Below are 27,980 nucleotides of genomic sequence, written 5' to 3' on the forward strand. Positions count from 1 at the left end.
CCTCTGTGACAGAAGCTGTAAACACTGGCTATTTACAATACACATTTGTGATCTGCATGTTATTCGTTGTGCTTTGCAGCAGGCACGTTAACCTTATATGCTACTTTAAGATGAGTCAGAACTGTGACTAGACAAAACACAGACCTCTCCAGCAAGCATATTAAGTGCCAACATTACCATACCATTTTTTATACCTGAAAATTGCTGGGCACGCAAAGATCTCTACAGCAGGTGCCTTATCCCTAGAAGATATTTTAAAATGCAGCTTGTGACTAACTAGGTGAGCCAGAACAGAGTTACTGCCACATTTGTCCTTGTTGCAATTTCTATGCAGCAGTTTTCTTTTTTTTTAAAATAATGTAAAAGTTGAATGTCACTTGTCAGACTCTTGCCATTGTGACTCCACCCCCTTCCTGCTGTCACACATTGACTCCCGGTTGATAGGATACCGGAGTATTTTTTTTCATTTCCAGCACAGCACATGGTGCAATATGGGCCAATTTAAAAGATGTTGACAGGTTTGGATTTAGTACTGAATCGCGCACTGGTGTTATGAACAAGAGAAGCATATATTAATTTGACAATTTATGATAGTCCAGGGGGGCAGCGTGGTCAAATTATCTTTGATCGAAATTCATGATGTGTACTAATGAAAGAAAGTGTTTTGTTCATTCTTAATCCTTAGGGAATCTATGGTGCCATATGGGTTTCTGGTCTGATGGTAGTTTGTGAGTAGTGCAGACACAAAGCCATTCAGTCAGAGAGCAAAAGGGAGGATCAAATTATAAAGGATTCCACCCTTTGTTATTAATTACATCTGCAGTGAGTAGTTGTATTGAGGGAACAAGCTCTCAATATGCTAACAATTGTTTTTCTTCTGAAAGCGTGTTTAAGTAAATTAACGCATAAACCAATGTTTATTGATTGTAACGGATAACTAGAGAAAGACATGGTGCACATAAATAATACATAATTTGAGCAATCGTAAACATAAAATAGTACAGTACATAGTAATAGAAAGCCTAACACACATAGGCATAGTCATACTGGGAGTGTGCGATAGTCACATATTTGCCTTTGCATAATTACAGAAAATGATGAAAAATATTGCATAGTTACACTAAATTAAAGACCGCCACTATATTTTAGCACAAAATGTATCCTTGCAGAAATATTGGATGCAAGGCTGCATTTTGCACTAAAATAGTCTAACAAACACAAGTGGCGCAAACAATAGCCATTTGTGATCTGGCCATTCGCGTTGTTCCTGTGTATTTGCGTTATTTTTGGTGCAAGTGGAGTATAAGTACATGATGTGCTGCCATAGCAATATTTCAGGAATTTCACGTCACAAGAAATCACTGAAATTATGCAAGATTATGCCAAGTTATTGAGATTTTGCCTAGGCCCAACTCCTGAAACTCGCAACATCCGCCCCACATCCTGGGGAATTTCTGAAGGCATCTCTACTCTTGTATCTTTCTCTTGGCTGCCGTACCCTAGTCCATATTCTGGCACCACTGCTAAAAACTGGACACCTACATCTTTCCCCACCACTTGGCTATGTCTCACCTGGAGAATGCTAGGCCTGTATTGAAAAGTGTCTTTCTGTGTTTAGAAAGTTCAAGTATTGATGGTTAGTCTTAGGAGTTACGTATGATTAAACTTGACCTACCAAACAGTTGACAGTTGTAATTCTTCTGATGCCACATGCGCATCATTAGTCACACTTGTTACAACTCACCTGCACTGCACCATTTCTTTTGGAGCACATACAAGTTGTTTATTCTTGTATCTTAGTAAAAGGATAGCATGAAGTAAATATAACTATGTGTTTTTGATCCCTCAAAGTTGCTTTGTTCTGCCAGCGGAGCTTAGGTCAAATGCTCTCTCTGAGGGAACTATTATTTCATATTTTAAAACACATTTTCAGTATATTACCCCACATAAAAAAAATATGCTAATATCATGATTGATGATTGCAGTTATGCAATTACCATATTGTAGTATTGCCAGATGCAAGATGAAGTTCTCTAAAATATCCCCTTTCTGAATTATTATTATAGGGTTTCATATATACTGTGATTCATTACATACCCGCTAAGTAGAGACATCAAGACATGAGCTTGAGTGTGTTTTAATGGCCAGTAGCGATGAGGCATTCTGTGAGTAGTTTATGGTTTAGCGACACACTTTTGAAAGGTAGGAATTTTCTAATAATTTTGGAAGTCCATCATACTTATTCATATATGTAGATCAGGACCTCATTAAGAGTTAGCAGAAGGCAGTGAAGGGATCATCAGTTCATGGAAGAAAAATCAATGATAGTTATTGACAACGCAATATTATTGAAAATGGAGATAACAAGTTGGGTTATTAACCACATCGCTGCTGTGGCTATTCCGCCGCAGCGCTAAGGGGGCGGGGGGCCGCGCGGCGGGCGCATGCTGGTGACGAAACCGCTCCGTCACCAGCCGCGGTTGAGCTGTGCTCATGACGGAGCGGTTCCGTCATGGCCCCGCCCGCTCAATGGAACGCCCAGCACAGGCGCGGAATCCGCGCCGCGCAGCCGCGGCGGCCGGGCCATGACGGAACCGCTCCGTCACCAGCACAGCGCCACCGCGGCTGATGACGGAGCGGTTCCGTCATCAGAATGGATAGGGTTAAAGGATTGCAAGAAATGACATGTTTAGAAAAACTTTAGACTAAAGGGTTATTTATGTATGCGATCAGAAGTATGACTTACAAGAAGAGCAAATAACCTTGTAGAAGATCCTTGTAATAGCAACTAGTATGCTCAATTGTTACACAGTGTGATAAATCTGTGAGCAAGCTGATTAAGATAACAAAATATGTTACTCGAATTTGCTCCCTAGAAGTGCCATTATAGTTAAGGTTACATTGCCATTTTAAAAGTAATTCAAAAATCACATTGAACGTATGACTTTTGTCACTTTGGACCAAAGTCCACCTAATTTCAATTAGTGACTTGGAAATCACATGTGCTCTTATGTCTGACGTTTGGTGAGCAATGGTGAAGACTTTCCTAGTTTAAAACCTGTTTTTTGAAGTCAGTTTTTTAGCACTTAACATAGGCTTCAACACAGAACACATAACATTTCAAAATTGTCAGCATGGCGTTTCACCACATTTGCATGCACATGTAATGTGCTTGGACCACGGGCCTTCATAAATGGTGCATAATGAAGGAGTTTTGGAAAATAAGAGGTTAAACAAGGACTGTGTATACCTCCATGAGCTTAATGAACCCAATGTTGAAACTAGTTATAGCGGAAAGTCCAAAAGCAGATCTAGCAGTAGAATTTTCTTTACCAAATTAAAAGCAGTACGTTTATTTTGCTATCTTTTTTACTTTAACTAGTAATACATTACTGTTATTTGTCATTACTTTTTATATTGAATTAAATACATTGTTTCTTTAATTTTGATTACTTTGAAGGGTGATAGTAAATTTGGTCCCTCAGAAACAAATATTTTCTACAATATTGTTTATTTTGGAATGCAAATACTTCATTTGCACTTTAGTCCCCACCCACCACTCCCACCCCAGAACAAAATTCAACATGTTCCCCAATGTTGCTTACTCTTTCCCGAGTGTTGCTTAGTTTGGGGTGTGAAAAGTAATTCTAACCTCTGAAAAGTCCATCACTTTCTCCAATGTTGCTTAGTTTGGAGAAAGAACAGTAAATCTGTCCCCCAATATATGCATTTTCTTCAATATAATGGCCTTTTTAAGATGAGGTCCGGAAAGCCTCCGGCCCCAAGTCAGAGGTTTTTCGGACCTCATCATGGTTGCCATTCCAACCGCCTAATTACAATCTAGGCGGTCAGAATTGAAACCGGACGGTCATTCTTGCTGGATTCCGACAGGCTCAAGGAGCCCGTCGGCAATTCGGAGACCAGCTCGTAATCCCTCTGGATGGCATTTCCACTGTATGGATTACGATGCTTGGTTCCCAATAGACTTTCCATGCGAGGCTTTCCGTCATGGAAAACCTATCGGAAAGCACGTTTGGGGCCCCTAGCAGGCCCCCTTCTCATTGCGGCCTCCGACTGAGAGCCGAGAGGGACCATATTGTGCCCCTTTCTTAATCTCCAATTTCTCCACGGGAGCTTGAGCTATGGCCGGTTTACGGCCGCAGCACAAGCTCTCAGAGAAATGGGAGTATGCAACAGCACCAAGTGCGGTCGCATAGTAATTGCGGTTTCGGGACTGCCGACAGGACGTCGGTCGGTCCAGAGACCACGACGGTATCGGTTGTAGATAACTGCGCCCTACATTCTAATCAAGCCCTAGTTGGATTGGATTTAGAATAGTACATTTGACATCACTAAATATATGCATTTTCGCCAATGTTACTTCAATTTGAATTAGACTGATAAATCTTACCCACCACCCTGAAATAGAAGCAATTTCCCAAATTTTGGTTCAATTGAACGTTGAATAGTAAATGTTACCTATCTCCAGAAATATATGTTGGTGCTTGGGTCTGATTCCCACAGGCCAATACAACACTGCTCCCTTGCAAGTAATACAGTATTTAGGATGATTTGGTTTGTTCATCTTACATCTAGACGCATCTGTGTTTATATATATATATATATATATATATATATATATATATATATATATATATTTAGTAAATACAAACACAGAAGCTGATTCCCAAGATAGCTGCCAGCACATCCTTGTTGAAGTGTTGGCAGCCAATCAGAGCTGTGCATTTCCTTGCACAAGTTCATCTTTTTTCGCAAAGGCTTTTCAACAATAGGTATAATTATAATTTTCACCTTAAAATTCGCAAAAAAACTACTGAACGGATTTGCACCAAATAACAAAAAGCATAATTTGCGTACCAACATCTACCTGTCTGACAAAATTAGTGTAATTCTGTCCAGCGGTTCGGGCTGTAGCTTCGACTACACATCCTATGGAAATTAAAATGGGAAAATGCACTTTTTTAGCCCCCTTTTTCTTGGCCCCCCTTAATGGAGCACCCCAAAACTTCCCACGCACAACAAGATTTACTATGACACTTTTTTGGGAAAAGTTTGTGAAGATTCGTCAAACGACGCCAAAGATATTGGCCAGCCAAAAAACGCATTGCCTATGAAAACCAGGTGCTAACAATAACAACCTAATGGCGAAAATGTAGTGGATGTCGAATAGAACCGCCGCTGACCACCAGTATATTGTGTTCGTCGACATGAGGTCGTCATTACTATAATGAAAGGAAGCAAGTTACTAAACAAAGCACCTACGGATACTTGCCTGTTGTTGGTCAGAGCCCGGTAAGGCAAGGGAATAAGTCTTCAATGTGCCATATTGGTGAGTGAAATATCGGACATGCATTTGGATATATTGGTTCCCTGAATAACTCGTTTCTACTAAGGGACTATCATTACTGAAATGAAATTTACAAGTATTAAGGCACACTCACTGAGAGATTATGAATGAACTATGCATGTCAAAATGGCAGACTGAGTAAATAGATAACATTGAGCATAATATATATATATTTAGTAAATACAAACACAGAAGCTGATTCCCAAGATAGCTGCCAGCACATCCTTGTTGAAGTGTTGGCAGCCAATCAGAGCTGTGCATTTCCTTGCACAAGTTCATCTTTTTTCGCAAAGGCTTTTCAACAATAGGTATAATTATAATTTTCACCTTAAAATTCGCAAAAAAACTACTGAACGGATTTGCACCAAATAACAAAAAGCATAATTTGCGTAACAACATCTACCTGTCTGACAAAATTAGAGTAATTCTGTCCAGCGGTTCGGGCTGTAGCTTCGACTACACATCCTATGGAAATTAAAATGGGAAAATGCACTTTTTTAGCCCCCTTTTTCTTGGCCCCCCTTAATGGAGCACCCCAAAACTTCCCACACACAACAAGATTTACTATGACACTTTTTTGGGAAAAGTTTGTGAAGATTCGTCAAACGACGCCAAAGATATTGGCCAGCCAAAAAACGCATTGCCTATGAAAACCAGGTGCTAACAATAACAACCTAATGGCGAAAATGTAGTGGATGTCGAATAGAACCGCCGCTGACCACCAGTATATTGTGTTCGTCGACATGAGGTCGTCATTACTATAATGAAAGGAAGCAAGTTACTAAACAAAGCACCTACGGATACTTGCCTGTTGTTGGTCAGAGCCCGGTAAGGCAAGGGAATAAGTCTTCAATGTGCCATATTGGTGAGTGAAATATCGGACATGCATTTGGATATATTGGTTCCCTGAATAACTCGTTTCTACTAAGGGACTATCATTACTGAAATGAAATTTACGAGTATTAAGGCACACTCACTGAGAGATTATGAATGAACTATGCATGTCAAAATGGCAGACTGAGTAAATAGATAACATTGAGCATAATGCAGTCTGTTTTTTCTTACAGCACTTTTTCCTGTCCAATGAAGAGGAGACAGGAGTGTTTTAAAGATGGTCAAATGGTTAAAGGGAACAAAATGGCAGCGAGAAAGGCATAATTGCTGAAACGCGTCTACCAAATTAAAGTGAAGATTAAGAACTACAGAGTGCTCCGTGATATCCTGTAATTGGAATTTGGTGGTTAATGTTTTCGTGATTGCCGCAGTCACGAAGGAGACACCCGCCCGCAAGTTGTTCAGCAGTTTGTGGCATTTGGTGGAAATAAATAAATGAATTATGTGTATATATATATATATATATATATATATATATATATATATATATATATATATATTCACTGAAAAAAACCATAGGTTTCACACCAGTTATAGTTAGGTGGAAATTTTACTCGCATAAAACCATTGAAATTCCCACGTTATAGTTAGTTGGACTCCCTATAACATGCGGGTGCAATGCACTGCTGATGACGTCACATATTACATCACTCATGACATGGTCAGTGACATCACTCATGACATCACTGATGACATCCCAAATGACATCACGGATGACAACATCCTTGTGACAAAGTGGCAGACCTCCTATCAGCATAAAATAACCTTTGACACACACATTCAAAAATAGAAACTAACATTTTCTTAAAACAGGAGAAACCAATATCAATTACAACAACTTATTAGGTAATTCCAACATCTACATACACATCCACTCATTCACCAACAGTTCTATATAGTCACTCATGCATGTACTTACTCATCATATGTACTCATACACCTATACATCCTGTTACACACTAATACTCATCCATATAGTTACTCACACACAAATTCACACATGCAAATAAACTATCAAAAACACATTTACTTGATTATACTGCTATATACACACCACTACACATACTTCTACAGAAACGGAAACATATTTACTCTCTTAAACAATCAATTATAAAAACACATACTCACTAACCCACCCATACACACAATCATCCACCCATACAGTCTTGCACACATGCTGTCTTCAAAATACATACAAATAGTGAGTCACTCATTCATGCATCTGTGCTCTAAGTAATATCCCCCACCGAACCATATAGACACTGATACTGATACTCAAAAAAACAACTAATAACCCAAATACACACTCATGTAGCTACTCACCAACCGATGCAGCCACTTATACACAAAGTGAGACACAGATACAGATATTTAAATATTTAAACATTACTCGCTAATATATGTATTCACTAAGATACATTTAATAAGTCTGTTAACCAATCAATTTTACACAAAAAAACATCCATTTAGACATTTATTTACCCATTTATTCTTCCATCAACCTTTAGATATACATATATAAAAAATATTTATTTTTCAGAAAGATACACATTCACTGGATGATGTCATCAGTGATGTCATTTGAGATGTCATCAGTGATGTCATCAGTGATGTCACTGACCATGTCATGAGTGATGTAATATGTGACGTCATCAGCAGTGCATTGCACGCGCAAGTTATAGTGAGTCCAACTAACTATAACGTGGGAATTTCAATGGTTTTATGCGAGTAAAATTTCCACCTAACTATAACTGGTGTGAAACCTATGGTTTTTTCAGTGAATTTAATAGGTTTTTTAAATGCTAATTCCTAACTATAACTGGTGTGAAACCTATGGTTTTTTCAGTGAATATATATATATATATTACCTACTGGCGGTCGCCAGTAGGTATATATAGTTAGGATTTTTTCTCTATGGGATTTTTGAAAATTCTATGTCTAATAACTTTGGCGTTTGTGGACGGAATTGGCTGAAATTTTCAGGAAAATGGCACATTTTGTTTCTGAGCAGCCCCTGAAAATTTTGGGGGGGTTCGCCAAGGGGGGGCCGAGAAAAAAGGGGGGTCCCAAAACGCGTTTTTCCCATGTTAATTTCCATAGGGCGGTTGGTCTCACTTTTAGCCCGAACGGCTGAATGGATTTGCACGAAACTTGGCAAAATTGTAGGGACTGGTAGCCCGATGTGCCTTTTGTAGGTCTCAATATATGTGCTCCAGTGGATTTTGAGAAATTAACGTTTAAAAAAAGATATATATCTGTAACAGCGGACCGGGCAGCGTCCCAGGACGCGTACTTTTCGCGCAACGGAGCTTTGTGAAGCGAAGCTGATTGGTTCTCCGGCGTCTGTCAACATTCCAAACAGTCCGTAGCGGCCGCCATCTTGTCTCTCGGTAGGATCGAGAGACAAGAGGAGGCCAAAGCGAAGGGGCAAATGACCATAAGGGGGAATAGTAGATCCTCGCTGACCCCCTACGTTTGATGTGGAGGTTTTAAAAGGGCCCCGCGGGGCAAAAAAAAATAAAATAATAATAATCGAACGGCTGAATGGATTTGCACGAAACTTGGCAAAATTGTAGGGACTGGTAGCCCGATGTGCCTTTGCTAGGTCTCAATATATGTGCTCCAGTGGATTTTGAGAAATTAACGTTCAAAAAAAGATATATATCTGTAACAGCGCTCCGCTTCGCGTACTTTTCGCGTTACGGAGGTTTGCGAAGCTGATTGGTTTTTCGGCGTCTGTAAACATTCCAAACAGTCCGTAGCGGCCGCCATCTTGTCTCTCGGTAGGATCGAGAGACAAGAGGAGGCCAAAGCGAAGGGGCAAATGACCATAAGGGGGTATAGTAGATCGTCCCTGACCCCCTAGGTTTGATGTGGAGGCTTTGAAAGGGTCTCGCAGGGCAAAAAAAAATATACCGTTTTTTTTGTTTTTTTGCGTGGAGTGCGCCCGGTTCGCGAACCGGGAAGCGTTCTGGGGAGCGTACTTTCTTGAAAATTAGTGAAAAAAGTTAGAGTAAAATAATAATTGTGAGTGATCAGATGTAGGGTAGCTCTGAGAAGAGCTTTTGGGTTTATGGTACATTTAGGTACTTATAAGTAGGTACCAATGCACAGTCTTAAATTCAGAGTGAAAACTCTGTTGCCCTCATCTGAGAAGTGAACTCCATCTCCTCTGTAGATATCTTGCATGTAGTAACGCAAGTTATTGTTGTACAGGGAGCCCATTCCATGGTCTCTCATGTAAGCTGAAACAGATTTGTTTACATGCTTCCTCGATTTCTCAATTTGTGGACAAAATTGGTTCGACCACCTCCATTTCTGTCTTTGGCATATATTTGAATATACCAAGGCAGTCTGAGGAAAAAGTGCCATCAATTGCTCAAAGGTGTCCTTTAAAAGCATTTCCAGACCTACCCCAGTCAAAGTGCCCAAATCATTACCTCCACAGTGCACAATTAACAGGTCAGGTTTTGGCAAATGCATAAAGGTTTTCACCAATGGTATCAATTGGTGACATTTTAATCCTCTGTGGCCAAACCACTTAATTTCCACATCTTGTAAATTGAGGTTAGGTAAATTCCTGTTTTCAGTGTACCTTTGAGCCCAATAGATGTAACTATGTCCAACAATCCAGACAGAAAACATGGCGAGAGAAGGTTCTGCTGCAGTCAGATGAAGTGTGGCAATGAAATGGCAGTTGAAAAAATGAGAGTGTAAAATGAAAAAAACTGAGGAGTTTCTGTGTTAATGAAGCAGTAACAGTGATTGGTGGATTTTGATTGCTGAAAACAGAAAGTTAGTGTGCATGGATGAGTTCGTTGAAAGATGTATTTTGAGTGGCGAAGAAAAAATCATTAAATGAAAGAATGCTCTGGATATGCAGGTGCACTGAGAGTTCAGAGTTCAATTGCAACATTGTTGTGTGAGAGGTCTTGCAAGAGGTGGTTGCTATGCAGAAAAAGCAGAGAGGGGGCAGAGGGGGGAAGGGTTTTGCTTTGAAAAAAAGTGAGGGAAGAGTTTTGATTGGGTGACATGAGAGATATGTGTGAGGAATTACAGCATTTCTGTGCTTTTGATAGCTGCAGACTCTGGAGTGCATACCTTTTGCTCTGCTGAAGACAAATTGGTGTGTTTCTGAGACTGTTTTGAAACTCAAAGTATTTGCTAAGGTGAGAAAAGATTTCTTTAATTTAGATAGAAAATAGTGTGCTTTAAGGAGAAAATTATGAAGAAAGTTGTGTTTTTCAAATGTTGCTTTGTCTCAAGTGTTTCACAAATAGATTTTGTTTCTTTGAGAAATTGTAATTGGAGAAAATGTGAAGTATTAGTACTGACAGGGCTTTTATGTGCATAGGAGCTGTGGAGTGTTTTCAAATTATGACTTGTAAATCGTTTTTGAGAAAAAGCAATGGTTTTAATATTGATGAGAAGGACATAATGGTGTCTGCTTCTTTATAAGGTAATTGAGAGTCTCTGATGTTATTTTTCCCATTTCAATGTAAGAAGTTTGTCTGTGGAGCAAATTGCTTGTAAATATGCTCCCACCTGTGCATGGCAAATTTAGATTTTGAATGTTTCCGTTACATAGGCATGTTAAAGGTGACTGAAACATGCTGCAAAGGCAATCAAAAAATGCTTTTATGTGTCTTAAGGACATTTTAAGTCATTTCCCCATGTGCAGTGTTTTCAAATTATGAGTTGAAAATCGTTTTTGAGGTAAAGGAATGTTTTCAAAATTTATGTGCGCCATATGACCCCAAATTCTTTTTTCAGGGGTGCAGCAGGGTGTTCTTGAGACACCCCTGCACCGTCGGAAAAATTCGTAATTTGCGATGAGGTAATTGCTAATCGCAAATTGCACCTTCATTCCTATGGGCCTCCTGCTGCATGGAAATGAATGGGTAATTTGTAATTAGCAAATAGGTCATCGCAAACTAGGAATGGTAAAGAATCGCTATTTATTCCTTAAAGTTCCCTATTTAGGAAATGCAAAAAACTTTGATGATACATATGGCGGTTTATCTCTAACAAGATAAGAAGCATAGGGATAGATTTATGATGACTGGCGCATCACCAGGGATGTGTTAGTCATTCTGTGCCGCTGTTCCGTCACCTATGGTGTGCTGCATTTACAATGCGGCGCATCATGGGGCAAAAACAGCACAGATGCGTGACGTATTTGTGCCGTAAAGTTGGCGCATTGCTGGAGTTGTATCGCAAGTGTGATGAAGCTCCAGTAAGGTTGAGGGGTGCCCCTGTTGCAGGGTTTCTGTTCTGACACAGAACTGTGGACAGAGGATTGGAACCTCGGCGAATTAGGGTGTCCCAAAACTCACCTTAGTAATCAAAACCCCTTAGCAAGCTAGGTACAGTGTCACATTGGATATAACAAACTCTCAATGTTTAGACAATCCAGAATATGAACTTATAGTACCTCAGGATACGTGGAACTCATGAACAGTCGGTCGTTATATATTTCTTAGAAACGAGAACATGGAGTTAAGAAGAACACATGTGTATTTGAAATGTTTATTTACTAATGCCAACTTCTCAGGCGTAGTATCTTAGATTATACAAGTACACATATTATCAGTAGCAAAATTACCAGCATAGTCAATAGTACATAAAAAGCGAATGGTGACAGTATGTTAACATGCTGTAAATGAATAAGAGTTAGCAACACTTATAAGCAGCCGCGGGCCGTGGAGGGAGTTACGGTGGGGCAGGGAGGCGGGGAGGGGGAGGGGCAGGGTGGAGAGGGCTCCACCCTGCCCCTCCCCCTCCTCGCATCCCTGCCCCACCGTAACTCCCTCCACGGCCCGCGGCTGCTTATATCTCACCCTCCCTAATACACATAATATATTATTTGCTAAGAAGGTCTCTTTGTGTTGGTTTAGGGCGTGCCGATACTTTAGTGTCTTAGATTTGAAGGAATCACATCAGCATAGAAAAGATAATCCATATGCCGTGCTTAATATCGCCAACGGCATTGTGCCATAATATTCTAGCATGCGATTGCGGAACAGTGTCAGCAGCTGCAGGGCGGGAGCTTGCACAGGAGGGACATCCATATTTAAAAATGTAAAAAAGCACAAGAGCATCCGCTGGTAATGCAAGTAAAAATGGGAATCCACGAAGCAGAGTGGAAAAAATAGAATGTAAGAAAGCAGGGATGACTCCAAAGATTTTCTCAAATGAAGTCACGAGACCACTGGTAACAACTTTAAAAAAGTGCGCCAGGCCCTTTGTGGAGGACGCGTTAGAGATAGTCCGAACCATCTTGCTGAAATTGAAAGGCAAATCTGAATTGAAAAGGGTCTGCACCTCTGTACGGGTGTTCGCTGTGTGAAGCACGAAAGTTTCACGGGCCGAACTCAAGGCCACCTCTCTCTGAGACAAAATAGCTCTTATTCTTGCCATGCCGTTGAAATGTGCTCCCAAGGTTGGTATTTGTGGCCAGATTGAAAACTCCCTATGTTCATGTGTGGGAGGAAATAGAACATTTCTGCAGCAAATAACCCGTTCATTTACTGTTACGATAAAATGAATACTTTTAATTAACCCAGAACAATCTTCATTATTGAGCATCAAATAACTACCATTTTCCAAGAACTTGAACGTGGGGATGATAGCAGGAACTGGTGTGCCTTGCAACACGCAAGCCATATTTGGTCGGTGTTTGTTGCATGAACCGTGTAACTGTATGTGCCTACACATTAGTGAATGATCTGGCGTCTCAGTGCATTCCTCTCCATTCAGATAAAGTTCTTGATCATCTTTGAAAATCTGTATGTGTATGGAAGCGACCAGACTTCATGAAGAAAACCACTACCTAAAGGTTAATAACGACCTATTGGTATATATTTCATACAATTTGAAAACTTATATAAAGCAAAAGGCAGCGTTATTAAACCGTGGATAAGGCACGTTGCCAAAGCAGTCAACCTTTTGGATTTATACTGGAAATGTTAAAGGAAGAATTACGGAGTAGGGCCTGTAAATCTTTAATAGACAACGAGTAAAATTACTCCAACCATCATATTCCTCTAACTCCGGGATAGTAGGGGTGTTTAATTTTTTAGAAGTAGCCAATCCAAAGCATTTGGTCTGGGAAATTGTTTCATTCACAAACAACATATGTTTTGGGATGAGACATGCACGGTGGAAAGCCTCAGTGCCTTGTACCTGCCAGGTTCGTGAACCCCAAACTGATGTAGATCCTGGATATTTTTACTCTGTATTACGTTAGCATGGTCTCATTACTGGTTTAAACGCCATTTTTCCTTTTTTGTAACTTCTGCACACGACACTTAGTTGTTGCTTTAGCTTTCAGCCTACCTGCGTCAAGATCTATGCCTGCTTCAAGCAGGCGCAGGGTTTTGATGTAGCTTTGTCCTATCTGATTGTAAATGCGGCACACCGTGGGTGGCAGAGCAGCGGTGCACGTTAACTGGTGCATCCCTGGGGATGTGCTAGTTAATATAAATCTGCCCCTTTACATTTAATTATGTGCAGGGGACACAGAGTAGGTGAGGTTTATCCAAGGTTAAGAAGAGATGAGTCCTGTTCAGTGAAAAATTGGAGATAGGCTTCAGTATATTATATACTTAAGTAGTGTGTTAAGTTTTTGATGACTGTTATTAATTTACTGTTGGGTAATAGTGGTTAATAACATTTTTTATTATATTTTACCACAGATTCAACTGCAGATTATTTCAAGATTTTAGGATGCCTAGCAAAGAAAGAGTAAGAAAGGCTGCAAAACGTCAAAGACAGCAGGACCATGGAATAATGCAGCAGTCCTCTAACAAAAAGATTTGTCAAGTCACCAAGAAAGCACCGGGTAAGAGTCGAAAAACAGTCATAAGAAATATGTGTAGTAAAAAAAATATTACTACAGAAAATGTTTCAGTCCAGAAAAGGAGAAAGAATTCAAATGGTAAGGAAAGGCCAATGAGAAATGTTACTGCTAGAGTAAGAGATAACTCTATGCATGAAAGTAGAAGGAAACAACAGTTTAGGGATATTCGTAAACGAATGTTCCGCAACAGGATAATTGGGAATTTGTTAAAAAATATTAAGAAAGGTCAGCAGAAAGTGGTTTTTTATAAGAGAAAAAAAATAGTTGAGAAAGTTATTGATCAGGCATTTGAAATTAAACGTAAGTTATTTATTTTGACAATCAATAGAATTAGGAAGCTAAACAAGGTAATTTATGATTTCAAAAGAAATAGTAGATGGAAGAGAATAGTTAATCGTAGTAATTTTTGTGAAGTTTTTTCTGGAGAATGGATGCATAGTTCAAGCTCTGAGGCATTTTTTAACGAGGAGAGTTATTTCCAGGATAATGATTTGGTGCATGCAGTTGACACCAGTGGTCGAGCTTATGAAGTGAAAGATGGTTGTCCAGTTGAAAAAGAAAAACTTGTGAGAACAGAGATAGAAGAGGTGTTAGGTAATGAGGTTTTAGGGAGACGTCCTAAGGGTCCTGTGTACACCTGGAAGTGTAGTAGTATTTGCAGTGTACGACAGGATTCCATCAATTTGCTTTGTGATTTTATACGGTCATTTAGTAAGAAAAGTTTGAAGCAGAAAATGAAGTTGTTGCAAGAATTAGATCCTTGCAGAGTGAGAGAAGTGATAGGTTTGCATGGTCATTCACTGGCTTGTCTTTCCAGGAGAGTATGCCAGAGTGTTTTTCATCATTTCAGGATGCTAGCAGTGCATCATAATAAAGTGAGGAAATTAGTTAGAATGTTGTATTATGCTAAGAGTCCAGCAATTATGCTTAAACAATTATGCGCTGCTCTTTTGCATGGTTCTGAAATAGATGTGAAGAATATATGTGAAGAAATTGAGTTTTGTTACTTTGGAAGTAAAGAGGAGAATGTTGAAATTGACCAAGAAGAAGAGAGTAATGTGGAAGATAGTGTACAGGTTTCCAGTACAGATAATTTCCAGAGGGAAATTGCGACGTTTGAGGTGAAATCAAGTGAGAGGCCAAATTTCACTTGTGTGTGTTGTCGACGCACTTATTATAAGAATCAGACTAAGTTAGTGGATTTATATGGAAAAAGTGAAAGGGAAAATAATAGTGAATGGAAGGATTTTACAACATACTTGATGGTAGAAAATTGTTTTGATTTGGGATTGGATCAACGTGTGTGTACTTATTGTTGTAACAAATTAAATCAAAACCAGATGCCTGCTAGAGCAGTTCATAATAATCTGGAATTGGTTGAGATTCCTTCTGAATTGAAGGATTTAAATACTTATGAATCTATTTTGATTCAAAGTATCCATCCCTTTCAGGCTATTGTAAGAATGGAGCCAAAGACAGGGAAATTGCCTCCATCAGATTTACAGAGAGGATTAAAGGGAAGAGTTGTTTATTTGCCTCTAGATTTGAACAAAAACATTAACACAATTGGAGTAGAAAAAGTGGAAGAGGAACCTCTTGTTATCTTAGTTAATGGGGTTCCGACAAAGAATAAGAAAATATGGCAAGATTTAGTAGATGTTAGGAAAGTCAAAAGGGCAACATTGTATTTGAAAAAATATAATAAATACTATAAAAATGTATATGTTGCAGAAGAGGAAGTAAGTGAGGAAGAGGATAGCGATTTGTGTGCTGGTCAAATTGAGAAAGTAGAACCCTGTACTAGTGAAGAAATATATGAACATTATAGTGTTCATCCTTTGCATTCCAAGGAAGTCATGGGGAATGCTATTGAGTTGTTTCAAATGAAACAAGCGAAAGGGAGTCCCATTAGTGTTTGGGAGGAAAGTTTGGAAGCTCGGTGTTTCCCACAGCTTTTTCCAACAGGTCAGGGAGGAAGATATGATGAGCGACCTCATCAAATTCCTGCTTCTGAATACCGGACTTTGCGATTGTATGCAGGAGATCCTAGGTTTCGACAATGCATTCCTTATTTGTTTCATCTCCTGTTTGAAAGCGATCTGTCTGGACTGTCATATGCAGTGAACCACATCTTGAAAAGTGGTATACACATGCAAAACATCTCGGCAAGTGACTTTATGGATAAAGTCAATGTCCAAGACAGTATTTTGGATTCTCACCTGAATAATCTCATGGCGTGTCAGCGTGGTACTAATGAGTACTGGTACCGTCGTCATGGTGATTTAAAATGTATGCTGAGGAACTTAGGAACTCCCACATGGTTCCTCACTTTGAGCTGTGCTGAGTATGGCTGGGAAGACTTACTTGAATTTCTACGAGAGGCAAATGCTAACGTAGAAAACATCGAATTCAAGACACCCGGAGAACTGTGCTCTTTGGATCCAGTCAATGTATGTAGGTACTTCAATCATAGATTTGAAGGTATGATGTCTTTCATCATGAATAAGAAGAATCCACCTCTTGGAGAGGTGTTGGATTTCTTCTGGAGGAAGGAGTACCAAGCAAGAGGTGCTCCTCATATACATATGTTGCTGTGGATCAAGGATGCACCTAAATTTGTAACGGATGCAGACGACTCAGTGATGAGTTTCATAGAACAGTATTCTACGTGTGCTGTTCCAAACGCAAAGGAGAAAAAAAGCCTAAGAGAAAAAGTTCTACGTTTCCAAAGCCATCGATGTGGAAAGTACTGTCGTCGTAAATTCCGGAACAAAGACAAGTTCTACACCAAATGTCGTTTCGGCTTTCCACGATCGGTGATTTCTAAAGGAAGAGTGAACAGTTTGATGTCTTCGCTGCGACATAATGTGATGAAGAAATCACCTAAAAACACATACAATTTGAAGAGGAACGAAGAGTCTAAGTACATCAACGACTACAACCCGGTGATTTTGTCCATGTGGAATGCTAACATGGATATACAGTTTGTGGCTGATAACTGTATGGCTGTGGCTCGGTATGTGACATCTTACATCACCAAAAAAGAGAAGACAGAATTGAAGGATATGTGGGAGGACATTTCCCATGAAAAGAGCCTCAGCAAGAAGTTGTACAGTTTCAGTCTGAAGATGTTGTCGCATCGAGAAATCGGAGCTTACGAATGTTCTGACCGGTTGTCTTCAGCAAGTCTCTATGCCAAGTCCAGGAGTATCGTTTGGGCGAGTGTTGGTCTTGCTGCAACGCGTAATCGAGTTCTGAAACCTGTGCGGGAAATTGAGTATTTGGCGGAAAAGGAGCCAAACAGTACCGACATTTTGAAGAGCAACATGTTGGATACATATTATCCAAATCGAAGCAGTCACCTCGAGAATGTTTGTCTGTATGAGGTTCTGCAAAATTACATATTCAAGAGGAACATCAAAGAAGATACTGAGAAAGGAGTGTATGCTGTAATAGGAAGTGAGGGATGTCTGGTCAAGCAAAGAAAATGCCACTTGATAAACCATCGAAAATTGAGTGGCGAATCTCCTGAAAAAAAGGAGTTTTTCTATTTAGCACTTTTGCAACTTTTTAAGCCTTGGCGTGCAGAAGAGGAACTGCTTGGAGATTTCCTTTGTTACGAAGACTCATTCAATGCTGCCAAGGAGACCATAGAATGTCCTGCTTTTCCCAAATATGTAGAAATGTTGAATGTGGAAATTGAGCAGGAAGCAACGATTGCAGCCGAGATTGCCAGAGACAGTTCTCAGGACAGTCAGAGTTCTGCTTCATTGAGTCAGGATCCACTAGGAGGACCTCTTATCGAAAATGAAGCTGCCACTGCTATGAATGAAGTGGAAAGAGCCATGGCACATGCTCAGGAGGATGCGGTTAACTTAGAAGAGTTGGAAAGACAACTCAACGTTGAGCAGAGGAAAATATATGACGAACTTACCATGCAAATTGATCATGGATTAAGTCATGACAAGAAAGAGTGCTCATGTACGTCGTTGAAGCCTGTCCGACTGTACGTGAGTGGAGAAGCGGGAACTGGAAAAAGTTTCCTTATTAAAGCAATTTCATGTTATTTGCAGGAAAGGACAGAGTCATCGCTGTCTTGTGTTGTCACCGCTCCAACTGGACTGGCAGCACATAACATTAAAGGGATTACTTTACATCGTTTACTGATGCTGCCAGTGGAGCATGACAACAAATTAGAATATCACAAGCTATCTGGAGATGCTTGTTTTGAAGTTTCAAGAGTCTTGAGGAAAATGAAACTTCTTATCATTGACGAAGTAAGCATGGTTTCCAATGTCATGCTTGCCTTTGTGCATTTGAGAATGCAAGAAGTTCTCAAAACAGAGTATGATGTGTTATTTGGTGGCAAACACATCATTGTTTTCGGAGATCTTCTGCAGCTGACACCAGTGAAAGGGCAACCTGTGTTCAAAATGCTCACGCATGAAGATACCAGGAAGTGCTTAGGGAGTATTGGCAACGTCAATATATGGTTAAACTTCAATTATGCTGAACTGCATGAAAATATGCGTCAGGCAAAGGATGAAGTTTACAAGACTATTCTACAAGATGTTAGAATTGGAAAAGTGACCGAGCATGGGAAAGAAGCTTTACATGCACGATTACTGACAAATTTATATCCAGACGAAGATGTTGTGCCTGAGAATATTTTTCAGAAAGTTACTGAGAAAAAATCTGGAATATGTTTGATGCCAACTCTTGCAGAATGTGCCAAATTCAACAACAAAATGTTGCATTTAGAAAAGCAAGAGATTGTGAAATTGGAAGCTATTGACAGAGTAGAGCATATGGGATCAACAATTATTTTGTCTGAGAATCTGAAAACAAAATTGGATTCATTAGAGAAGAGTATATCTAAAACTGCGGGTTTTGAAAAGACTCTGAATGTGTGCTTGAACTGCCGTATAATTTTAAGAAGGAATTTACATGTTGAAAGAGGTCTGGTAAATGGATCAATGGGTAATGTTGTTGATTTTGTGAAATACAGAAATAGAGATGGAATTGAATTTTTAAAAATTAAATTTGATGGCATTGAGGAAGTACAGCTAATTGCTCGTTGTTCTGCTAGATTTTTGCTTGTAAAAGACTTATATGTTCGTCGTAAGCAGTTTCCTGTTTGCTTGGCATATGCGGTGACAATCCATAAATCGCAAGGTTTAAGTGTAGACTGTGCATTGGTGAATATTGGCAGTTCTGTGTTCAAGGAGGGTATGGCATATGTGGCATTGTCACGAGTTAGGACTTTATCGGGATTGTACTTGATTGAGTGTGATGTCACAAACATTTGTGCGGATCTAGATTGTGTTAAGGAATACAATAGGTTGAGAAGAGAGTATGCGCCACATTTGCCTCTGTATCCTTTGTTTGAGAAACGTGTGGTAGGCCGGAAACGAAGAAATGTGACCAATACTGGGGAGGTTGTAGCAAAAAGACGAAAAGTCGATGAACCTGAAATTATAAGCAGAAACAAAAAGGATTCTGTTGAAGATGTTGTTGGTTTTCAATTTGAAAACAGTTCTGGTGTCAACTGCTATGCTAATGTAGTGGTTAATGTTTTGTTTTCTCTACAAAATGTAAAAGAAGAGATTGTGGTCAATTCTGATCAAAGATTTTGCAGTTTGTTAAATTCTGTGTTAGAGAAATGTAGCACTGATAGAACAAACATAGAAAGTGTGTCTGAAATTCGAAATCTGTTAGACACATGTTCAGGCCAAACACAATTCTCTCAAAATAGTCAGCAAGATTGTCAGGAGTTTTTAATGTATATGCTTGATGTATTGCATGCTGAAGGTGTAGATGTAGATCACCTGTTTGGGCTTTCTTATCAATGGCAGCATGACTGCGAGAACTGTAGGGTATCAAGTAGTACTAGTGTAGACTCAGAAAGATTTATATATTTAACTTTGCCAGACAGTAAATCAGTCTCTTTTAATAAGCTAGTAAAAGCAGCTGATCACAATATGGAGTGTAGGCAATGTAAATCTGAAATGATGTCCACATTATTTATACGAACATATGGCCAGTATGTCATTTTAATGTTCCAAAGATGTAGGCCTGATGGAACAAAATTGACAACTTTAATTAAAAATGTTGTGGCTTCACAGTTGTCAATATCAGGAAGGACTTTTGTAACTGTAGCAATTATATATCATGATGGTCCTTCAATAACATCAGGACATTATACAGCTTATTTAAAGTGTAGAAATGGCTGGTCATTCTGCAATGATTCTGTTTTAATTTTCAAAAAAAAATTGCCATATGACCTTAAAAACTCTTACCTGGTGTTTTTAAAACCAAAATTTTAGGGAAAGAATCTCGGGATGTGCTCTGAGGAATTTCAAGAAGTTTTCATGGCTCCTACACTATTTGGCCTTGAGGATAAGTGTAGTACAGAGACATAACTTTTTACCATAACACTGGACGTTATTGAGAAATACGTGCACTTTGAATGAGTTCAGAAAAACTATTTCTTTTTATAAGCTAATTGAAGCAGCCAATCAAAACATGGAGTAGAGGGAATGTAAGTCTGCAATGCTGTCTACTGTTTTACATTGCTTTGTGATTAAAAGTGATGTAGAGAATTAAATAATTGTACTAGTCATAAAGGTAGTGTAAGTCTGCTTCATAGTAAGCAGTATCAGTGTGATAGGAAATGTAGAACATGATTGAGCAAGAAGGGGAAGATATTACTAGTCCAGGATTGTGTAAATGATCTTCAACATTTTAATTCTGAAAGTTGCGGAAATGCGAAAAGACGGGATTGGCTAACAAGAAATCCAAGAGTTATACATGGCTCTGATAAGATTTGGCCTTGTGGAAACTTGTGGTAGAGAGCAAGAAGTCATTTATTGTATGTAACATGTTTTTGAAAACGATGGAGGTTTTCTTTCAGAAAGTGGCGGGTTGAAAGTAATAACAGCACAACAGAGTGTAAGCTGTTCATAGGACATCCTTGGCCGTCATGGAAAGTAAGTTAACTTTAAGGAGTTCTGAATTCTGATTTGTAATGTTGTATGGGTTTTTTAAACACAATCATTTTGATTGTGTTTTTTTTTCCCCGCTGTTATATGATGAATACCTTCAAGTCACTGTTTTAGTGAAATTTGATACATTCTGAGAACAGCAAAAATAAACCATTTAACATGTATAATTAATTCTGTTCTGTTTGCATTTATGATGTACATGTAGAACTGTGTAGGAGGCATGGAGAAGGTGAGGCTTCTGTAAGTGTCAAAGTTGTTGCATACAGTGCTCATATTCTACGTAGTCTTTTATATTTCATTACTTTCACTGTTTCTGACTGATCTAAAAATTTTTTTTTAAAAAGAACAGTAAGTATAAGGGAAGGAAACAGACAGTTATGTTAAAAGAAACACAGCTATAGGGAATAAACTAGGGATACTGTTACCCGCAATCCTCTGCTGATGATGTCACTGAGCATGTCATGAATGATGTAATATGTGACATCAACAGCAGTGGATTACGGGTAATAGTATCTCTAGTTTACTCCCCTATAGCTGTCTTTCTTTTAACATAACTGTCTGTTTCCTTCCCTTATACTTACTGTTCTTTTTTTTAAAAAAAATGTTTTGGTTCGCTTCCGGTTCGCGTACCGGGGAGCGAACTGGGAAGCGAACTAAGAGAAATAGAGGTTGGCACAGTTGCAAATATTGTACCAATTTTTTAATAACGGGGAGGTAGTTCTGAAAAGAACTTTTTTTTAAATTGTTTTTGTTGTTTTATATTTTTTTTATTATTTTTCTGAACATTTTTTTACTCTTTTTGAATTTTTCTGAACAGTTTTATATTTTTTTTGTTTTTTTTTCGGAGGGGGCAACGAAAACGATTCATTGTAAAGGGCTCAACAGGAGCAAGAAAACAAAAAAAAAGAATTTATTGTTTGGGGAGTTTCGGACAAACATGAGCATGATTGTCAATAGCTCTGTTGATCAGAGTGATGCTACTTTCTCCGTAGCAAATGAATCCACTGCAATGTACGCAGACTTGTTTTACTTCACGAAATCTCGTTTGTATATTTGGCACCATCTCCCTGCCCTCTGGTCCCGTTACTTCCGGTACAACAGATCTTCTGGCCATAATAGGGAGATTATCTAGGTCGTCCTGTTCCTCTTCTTCCTCTTCTTGCTGAATTATAACTTGAGCAGGTGGTCCACTCTTCCTTGGATGTGGTGGAGGTGGTGGGGAAGCACCAGCTGAAGCTACTAAAGAAGCCATTGCTCACTGGTAACAAAGGGTCTTTCTCTCACAATGATGAAAGTCAGAGTGAGGAAAGAAGGAGGGATTTTCACCATTTGGGAAAAAAAATAGTTCTCAACCAATGAAAAGTGTTCATTTTAGATCATATGACCTAGTCTTACATCATTAGGAAACCGAAAGTGAAATGAACCAATGAAAAGTGTTATTACCAAGTCACATGACCTGCTGTGTTTACGTTACGCGCTTTGCAGGGCCTCCCGGTTTGCTTCCAGAAACCTGTGCTTTGCGACTCGGTAAGCGTACGAGTTCGCTAACGTAGCACGTCATATGACGTATCACGCGACAACGCGAAACGTCATGCGGACGGGAGGCGTCACGATGTTGTTTTCTAACGCGGCAGTTGCGGTAAAGAAACGTTTACCGGCTCGCGGTCTATTTCGCGGCATCAAGGTCAGCTAACGGGAAGCTTCCCGATTCGCGAAGCGGGAACGAAGAAAAAAAAATATTAAAAAAAAAAGTTATTAATAAACATATAAAATATATTTTGGGATTTAAAGAAGAATACATTTTACAGCTACAGATATTAGCTGTTAAAAAACCAATGAAATTCACTGAAAAAACCATAGGTTATAGACCATATATAGTTAGGAATTAGCATTTACAAAACCTTGAAAATTCACTGAAAAAACCATAGGTTATAGACCATATATAGTTAGGAATTAGCATTTACAAAACCTTATTTTACTCACACAAAACCATTGAAATTCCATATATAGTTAGTTGCACTACCTATATATCGCGCACCCGCAATCCACTGCTGATGATGTCACATATTACATCATTCATGACATGGTCAGTGACATCACTGATGACATCACTGATGACATCTCAAATGACATCACTGATGACATTACTGATGACATCTCAAATGACATCACTGATGACATCACTGATGACATCTCAAATGACATCACTGATGACATCTCATTTGACATTACTGATCACATCACTGATGACATCATTCATGTGATAATACGATGAACCTCTTCAGACTCTAATATAACCTTAGATACACTCAGTGTAAACAGACACTCATAGACTGTCACTCATCCATGGAGTTACTCAGACACTTAGTCAGTCATGCAAAGAATCAATCACACCTCCATTTCCTCAACTATACAGTTATACACACCTTACTTATTCAAACATATACTAAAACATATTTACTCACTTATACAATCCTGGATACAAGTTCACAATGATCCATACAGCCACTCACACATTCACTGGCTCTTATGCACAGTTATTTATATATGTCAACTCTCACATGTACTGTGTTTTACATATGTACTTACTTTGACATGTAGCACTGAGATATCCATTCACTCACCAATACACTCATGCACACAGTCAACCGCCCATACAGCTGTTTCCACATGCACTTTTGAACCCATACATCTAGTCAATCAACTGCTCACACATCTATGCAGAGAGTCATACACCTCCCAGCCACCCAGACACACACTCAGTCTCCCATACACATGCTTGGGCAACCAATCAATAACCCATACAGTTAATCATATAGCTAATGATCAACACATGCAGCAGTTTACAGAACAACAGACATAATGATGCACAAATTAGGACAGTTTAGTCACTAACCCATGCACTCAGTGAGACACATTTAATCAGTCACTCATACAGTCAGCCATGCCCCTACTAAATCCTTCATCAAGACACTTATACATCCACTCATTCTTCAATATGTAAGACATATTTTAACTTTACAGAATTATACAGTCACTGTATGTAGTCATCAGTGATGTCATTTGAGATGTCATCAGTGATGTCATCAGTGATGTCATTTGAGATGTCATCAGTGATGTCATCAGTGATGTCATTTGAGATGTCATCAGTGATGTCATCAGTGATGTCACTGACCATGTCATGAATGATGTAATATGTGACATCATCAGCAGTGGATTGCGGGTGCGCGATATATAGTTAGTGCAACTAACTATATATGGAATTTCAATGGTTTTGTGTGAGTAAAATAAGGTTTTGTAAATGCTAATTCCTAACTATATATGGTCTATAACCTATGGTTTTTTCAGTGAATATATATATATATATATATATATATATATATATAACATTTCTATGGCAAAATGAAACCCCTCAGTTTGTTCCTTTTCAAATTAAATGTATTAAGTGTTACCACTTTATTCCAATCAAGATGACTTCAGGTGTGCCATACTTTTGTCATAAGTAAGACTGTTAGCGTTCTAGTTGTTCTTTAGAACACTCTGGGACATTCTGTCATTGCGCTATAGTTGGGCTACATCTGGCTGATATTTGGGCTACATTTGGGCTCTTTTGTCTCTGGTGGCCATCTTGGGAGACTGCATATCAGAATTTTTTTCATGAAATATAAGAGGATTTGAGAAGTCACTCAAAATGTGCCCTAATTTTTCTTTCTTCAGCACTAATCATAATTTCTATGGCAAAATGAACCCCCTCATTTTGTTCCTTTGCAAATTAAATGTTTTAAGTGTTAACACTTTATTCCAATCAAGATGACTTCAGGTGTGCCATACTTTTGTCATAAGTAAGACTGTTAGCACTCTAGTTGTTCTTTAGAACACTCTGGGACAATCTGTCATTGGGCTATAGTTGGGCTACATGTGGCTGATATTTGGGCTACATTTGTTTTTTTTTTGTCTCTGGTGGCCATCTTTGGGCTACATTGGGCTACATTGGGCTATATTTGGGCTCTAACATATATATAGCCCAATGTAGCCCAATATATATTTTTTCAAAGTTAATTTTCGTAAAAACCACTGGAGCATATATCTTGAGACATAGCAAAGGCACATCGGGGTACCAGTCCCTACAATTTTGCCAAGTTTGGTGGAAATCCATTCAGCCGTTCGGGCTAAAAGTGAGTCCAACCGCCCTATGGAAATTAACATGGGGAAAACATGTTTTGGGACCCCCCTTTTATCTCGGCCCCCGCTTGACGGATTCCCCCGAAACTTTCAGGGAAGGAGCGGAGCGCAGGGAGGCAAAGTTAAGGAAAATTACAGGCAGATCCCTCATTCGGCACCAAAGTTATTCCCAATAGAATGTTGCGGATTTCCTATGGAAAACGATCCTAACTATAACTACCTACTGGCGACCGCCAGAAGGTAATATATATATATATATATATATATATATATATATATATATATATATATATATATATATATATATATATATATATATATATATATATATATATGGTCACCAATTTAGTCCGAGCATGGAGGGCGTGCTTCACACAGCTGGTGCATGCGGCGGCGGGGACGGACTATCCCCAAACTAAATCCACCACCAAAATAGAATACGTTTGCACTCTCCCAGGTCAGTTGTTCATTAAAGGTTTATTTTCAAGGCCATTGCCATCGACAGCTCTCTCCACACCTACGCGTTTCGACCGGCAGGTCTTGGTCACAGTGTAAAACAATTGTCCTACTTTCATTTCTTCATTTTATACCAGAGATACCTATTAGCACATTATGATGCATTATGGGTCTGGTAGTTTAAAGACATTGTATTAACATAGTTTTCTCTTTTTATATCTGTATTATGGTACATGAAAACAGAGTGTGGTGTCCCGGTTATTTGTTGCTAACAGGATAGTCCTGTATAGCATACACAAGTGTACTGCATGATTGCAACATTTTACACATTGTTCATTTTATGGTGCAGTGTCCATTTATGAACAAACCAGGATTTTATCCTCTATAGTCATCAAGTACTGGGACCAAGTCTCATCAAAGGATATGTGTGTTCAAGTTGGTCCTCTTTTATCTATTTCCTAACTATAATGTCCCTGTAACTTTTGTTTTTCCCAGTGAATTTCTACGTTTTTTTAAACATTAAGTAAGAGGCCTATCACAATTCACAGTGGGGGTGGGGGGGGGATTTTAATGCAGGACCCACCAAAGCTTTCTGCTCCTGAACCCTCTCCTGTCCGAGTCCATGGACCTGCTCCCTCATTACAGCCGTGTGTGGCCTTTGTTCTGCCACTGCCCTTCCCACCAACCCTAAACTGTTAGCTTGCTGCCTCATCACCTGCTCCCTACCCTCTGGTTTCTGAGTCCATTAAAAAGCCCCCTCCCTCCTACCCTACATCGTCTGATGTGCTGCCAATGACCTCCATTTAGCTTGATGTCCCTTCCCACTCCTCCTGCCCCCGTTGCCCAAATCTATGTCCCATCATTGCTCTCCTGCTTAACCTTCACGTTTAGTTTGCTGCCCCTACTCTCCTTCCTCTGGCCTCTGATGGCTGTGTTCATGCCCCAGCTCCCTTCTTTTTGCCCACTATATTCCATGGACCTGCCACCCTTCCACCTACTCTGAGTGTTCTGTTGAGCTGCCACTGCCCATCGCATCTGCCTAGCTTGATCAGATGGCTGCCGCCTGCCCCTACCACCTCCACCCTGCCTGTCCAAATTCCATGCTCCATCCCCTCCCTCCTGTCCTTCATGGTCCATTTTGTTGCCACTCCTATCTGCCATCCATTCTCTGTTGTGCTGCAACTGCTCCTTTTGCCGGCCCTGCGTGGCCTGTTGTAAAGCCCCTTCCCCTGCCCTCTTTTGTCTGTGTCTAGCCCCTACCCCTCCCTTCTTTCGTCCATGGTCCTTTGTGTATGCCCCTTTCTTTTGCCCACTATGGCCATTGTGCTGCCACTAACCTTCCTGCTTGCAATGCATGAACTTCTGTGCTGACACAGCCCTTCCCATGTGCCATGTGTGGTCAGCTTGCTGCTCCTGACCCCCTCTCCCCAACTTCCCTCCATTGTCTGTGTGTATGCAATTATAGTCTCACTGTTGCCCTCCATGGTGTGTTGTGCTTCTAGTGCCCATCCTGCCTGCCCTCTATGGTCAATTTGCTGCTCCTGCCCCCCTTGCCTCCTGCCATCCTTTTCCCATGTGAAGACCCCTACCCCCTCCCTCCTGCCTTGTCTGGTCCATTGTTGTGCCCCTTTCCCCTCCCTCCTGCCCTTCATGGTCCATTATGCTGCAACTGTCCCTCCTGTCTGTCTGGTATGGTCAGCTTGCTGCCCTTGCCTTTTTCCCCTCTGCATGGCCCTATCTCCTCTCTATTTCTTTCCATGGTCAGTTGTGCTGCTCTGCCATCCCGCTTTCTCTGTGTGGTGTATTGGGCTGCTGCAACCCCTGACGCTTGCCCTGTAAGGTCAGTTTGGGCCCCTGCTCATCTCCCTCCTGCCCTCTGTTATCCGAGTCCATGTCCCTACCCTATTCCTTCTTCCCTCTGTGATCCTTCCTAGCCAATATTTTGAACTTGGTAAGAAGGTGATTTTGAAAAAACCTGGGGAATTGATTTTCTCCTTTGACTTACATTGAAAAATAGTACATTTTAGGCAGGAGGCAGATAAATCAGGTCTGTTGGCATGTATGGTTGTACTAGCAGCATAAATTTGGGACCCCCTCTACTAGGTAAATTTGGCCAGGGAAAAGAGGGGACAGCATCAACAACAATACAAGACATTCCCTCGTGGCCTCAACATAAGTTCTTAATTGGTATTACTCAAATACTTTCAAATAATTT

At 39.7% G+C, this 27,980-nt stretch overlaps 1 protein-coding gene across 1 annotated transcript in view; it reads right to left on the bottom strand.

Moving 5' to 3' along the window:
- The window catches only part of SLC35G2 (solute carrier family 35 member G2), a 221,485-nt gene that overhangs the window by 145,394 nt on the left and 48,111 nt on the right, over positions 1-27,980 (bottom strand). The window lies entirely within an intron of this gene.

Source organism: Lissotriton helveticus, chromosome 11 (genome assembly GCF_964261635.1).
Source record: "Lissotriton helveticus chromosome 11, aLisHel1.1, whole genome shotgun sequence".
Taxonomy (NCBI): domain Eukaryota; kingdom Metazoa; phylum Chordata; class Amphibia; order Caudata; family Salamandridae; genus Lissotriton; species Lissotriton helveticus.